The sequence below is a fragment of the Marmota flaviventris genome, chromosome 1 (assembly GCF_047511675.1).
Source record: "Marmota flaviventris isolate mMarFla1 chromosome 1, mMarFla1.hap1, whole genome shotgun sequence".
In the NCBI taxonomy this organism is placed as follows: domain Eukaryota; kingdom Metazoa; phylum Chordata; class Mammalia; order Rodentia; family Sciuridae; genus Marmota; species Marmota flaviventris.
This window is the reverse complement of record NC_092498.1, coordinates 102406515-102410264: the sequence shown is the minus strand read 5'-3', so window position 1 is coordinate 102410264 and position 3750 is coordinate 102406515. Positions and strand designations below refer to the sequence as shown.

At 40.1% G+C, this 3750-nt stretch overlaps 1 pseudogene; it reads left to right on the top strand.

Annotated features, from left to right (window-relative positions):
- The first annotated feature begins 617 nt into the window (after window positions 1–617).
- Window positions 618–1781, top strand: LOC114095172 (activating signal cointegrator 1 complex subunit 1 pseudogene; annotated as a pseudogene).
- The last annotated feature ends 1969 nt before the right edge of the window (window positions 1782–3750 follow it).

The following is a 3750-nucleotide window of genomic DNA, read 5'->3' as shown; positions in this document are numbered from 1 at the left end:
CATGGTGCGCTACTGAGCAGTCATAAGACCCTGAGCATTATACTCAGTGAAACTCATGTTATTTCATTATCAGGAATTTCCTTTTCCTTTCTTTGTTATTGTTCAGTCGGATATTACTAATCTTTAAAAATGATATATGTAGGACTGGCCTTGTAGCTGAGAGGTAGAGCACTTGCCTGGCATGTGCAAGGCCAGAAGTTTGATTCCCAGCCCTGCAAAAAATAAAATAAAATACATTCAGGACAGTAAAGTAACATTGTTACAAAGGGGGTTATCCTATCTAAAAAGCTACTATAAAGTAGTAATAACTGTAACTTATTTAAGAGTCCTCTATGAATATTTACAGTATCTCTACTTTCATTCATTCAGAAGCCTTGATTTGGACAAAACAAGAAAAACCTGAGACTCGAGGGCTGGGGTTGTAGCTCAGTGGTAGAGCACATGCCTCAAATGCATAAGGCACTGGGTTCAATCCTCAGTACCACATAAAAAATAAATAAATAAAGATATTGTGTCCATGTACAACTAAAAAAAAAAAACTTGGGACTAGAACTAGATAATATTTCAAAGAATTCAAAGTCTTTAAGATAACTGTCATGCTCTGCTTCTTGGTTACCATGAGGTGAGCAGCTTTCCTCTGCCTTTCCCTTCTGCTATGATACTCCACCTCAGGCCCACAGGGATGGATTTGGCTGACCATGGACTGAATCTCTGAACTGCTGAACTCAAACTCACAATTTTCCTGCCTCAACTTGATGAGTAGCTAGGACTCCAGGATCATTGGTTTGATAGCACCATTTTCAAGAAACCCAAAAAACTTTGCCTAACTATTGGGGTGTTGGTAATTCTGAGTGAGCGAAAGATCCAGCAGACGTGTGAGATGCTACAGTGCTATTAAAAGAAGTTCATTAATGACATTTCTGGGGGATAATCCTTGGAAGTAGAGATGACAGAGATAGAATACATGAATGACAATCCTGGTAGAGTGAATATTCTTTTTTTTTTTTTTTTGAGAGAGAGAGAGAGAGAGATAATTTTTAATATTTATTTATTTTTTAGTTTTTGGCGGACACAACATCTTTGTTTGTATGTGGTGCTGAGGATCGAACCCAGGCCGCACGCATGCCAGGCGAGCGCGCTACCGCTTGAGCCACATCCCCAGCCCCAGAGTGAATATTCTTTATGCCAACATGAAAAATGACTCCAACAAGCAGCAGAAATTAATTGATCAAGAGCTGGAACACTCAGTCATCTGGACTAATAGTGAAAGAGTGGAATCGTGTAAAACTGCCTGCTACAGCCAGGAATACATCATTTAGGAAAGATCCTGGTGCCGAAGGTAGGTAGAATCTCTACACAGTGGATGGCAAATCTATGTTTAAGGAAAGAGAATCATATGATGGCTGAAACATTTTAAAGTTGTTTGAGAACTTCTACTTTGGTTCCCTAAAGTTCAATTTCATTTACATCTCTCAGAGGTTGACAGTGAACAATTTTGGAAACTACGTCTCCTATGAAGAAATCAACTTCTCCTGAGATAGATCTTGGAAAATACTGGAAATTGAACACCTCTTAAGGATACGAGCAAGGAAACAATGCTGATATCAGAAGGACTATAAAGAAGAGTGTCAGCAGCAGAAGGGACTCGCTTCTTTGGGCAGACCAGCAGCAGGGGGAGTGCTCCCAGTGTAGCTTTGCCAAGCTGTCCTCATCAATTCTTCCAGGTACTCTGCTAGCGAACTGCAACCCCTCCTCCTCCCTCATCACATTTTTCTTCCCTCCATGTCCTCCCTTTCTCATTCTTCCATTCTTTATTCTTACCTTAATTCTTACTTTTTGTTAAATCTGCTCTGAATCCTTAAGTGTTAAGGCATCTATGTTGTGAGACTGTGTCTAACCACATTCAAAGATTTATCCGTGAAGTTCGGCACGGTGGCACACACCTGTAATCCTAGTGGCTTAGGAGACTGAGGCAGGAGGATCCTGAGTTGAAAGCCAGGTCCTAAGCAACTCAATGAGACCCTGTCTAAATAAAATATAAAAAAGGGCTAAGGATGTGGCTCAGTGGTTAAGTATCACTGGGTTCAATCCCCAATACCTGACTCAAAAAAAAAAAAAAAAACCCACAGATTTATCAGTGGAACTACACAGATTATTTGTGAATAAATGAATCTCCAAAGTTAAAAAAAATAATAAAAAGATAGCCGGGAGTGGTGGTGTATGCCTATAATCCTAGACACTCAGGAGGCTGAAGTAGGAGGATCCAGAGTTCAAAGCCAGCCTCAGCCAGTGAGTTCCTGAGCAACTTAGCGAAACCCTGTCTCTAGATAAATATAAAAAGGGCTGATGGGGCTGGGCTTGTAGCTCAGTGGTAGAGCGCCCACCTCGCACGTGTGAGATACTGGGTTCCATCTTCAGCATCACATCAGCATCACATAAAAATAAATAAAATAAAGGTATTGTGTCCATCTACAACTAAAAATATAGGATTTCTTTAAAGGGGGCTGGGGATTGACTCTGTGGTAAGTGTCTCTGAATTGAATCTCCGGTACAAATGAATAAATTAATTAAATGACCTATCTCTTTTCCTCTTGTATTTAAAGCAACTTGCCTTTAAAGCAAATGGGTTCTTCTTGTTTTCTCCCCCAACCCCGACCCATGCTGGGGATCAAAAGTAGGGCCTGGGCATTTAGGGCAAGTGCTCTACCGCTGAGCTATATCTTCAGCCCCCTGTACTTAATTTTCACCACGAGTGTTACTACCCTGGCCCAAGCTCCATCCCTCACTGTAAGTGACATAGTGGTCTCCATTCTGCCACTATCTCAATACATTGCTACAAAGGGGTCCTTTCAAGATGTAAGGAAATGCTGTCACTCCTCAGCTCAGAGTTCTGTAGGTATAGGAATTTTATTTGTTTGTTTATTGGCACTGGGGCTTGAACCCAGGGGCACTTAACCACCGAGTACATCCACAGTTCTTTTTTTGAGTCACGGTCTCACTAAGTTATGTAGGGCCTGCTAAGTTGCTAAGGCTGCATTTGAACTTGCAGTCCTCCTGCCTCAGCTTCCTGAGTTGCTGGGATTACAGATGTGTGCCATTGCACCTGGCCCTTTTTATTTTTTTGAACATGGGGATCTTGCAAAGTTGTTTAGGGTCTCACTAAAGTTCTGAGAATTTTTGCCTCAGGCCCCCTAGTCACTGAGATCAAAGGTGTGCACTGCCCAGCAGTATATGAATTTTTATTTGGATCTTAACAAATAAGCCAACTGCAGGCAAAAAGCATTTATAAAACAAGAAAAAATGAACGATTTGAAATTTAATGATATTTAAGGAATTGTTATTTTTCAGATAATAGTGGTATTGTGTTTGTTAAAATAAGAATTCATATTTTTATTATTCTGTGTGTGTGTGTGTGTGTGTGTGTGTTAATGGGGATTGAACTCAGGGCCTTGTGCATGCTAGGCAAGTACTCTACCACTGAGGCACACCCCAACCTGAGTTCATATCTTTTCAAGACAAACCATCTAGCAAAATATTTATGGATATGATGATATATTAGGAATTTTCTTCAAAATAATCCAGTTGGAGAATGGGGACTGGTTGGGAAAAGAGAATCAATGAAACAGGATTGTATGTGAGACAGCATAAATATAAAAGAGAGGTTTCTTGACTTCAAATATCTCCATTTTGAAAAAGTGAATGCAAATTGGGAAATTATAAATTAAAAACTATAAGGAAGAATGTATACAT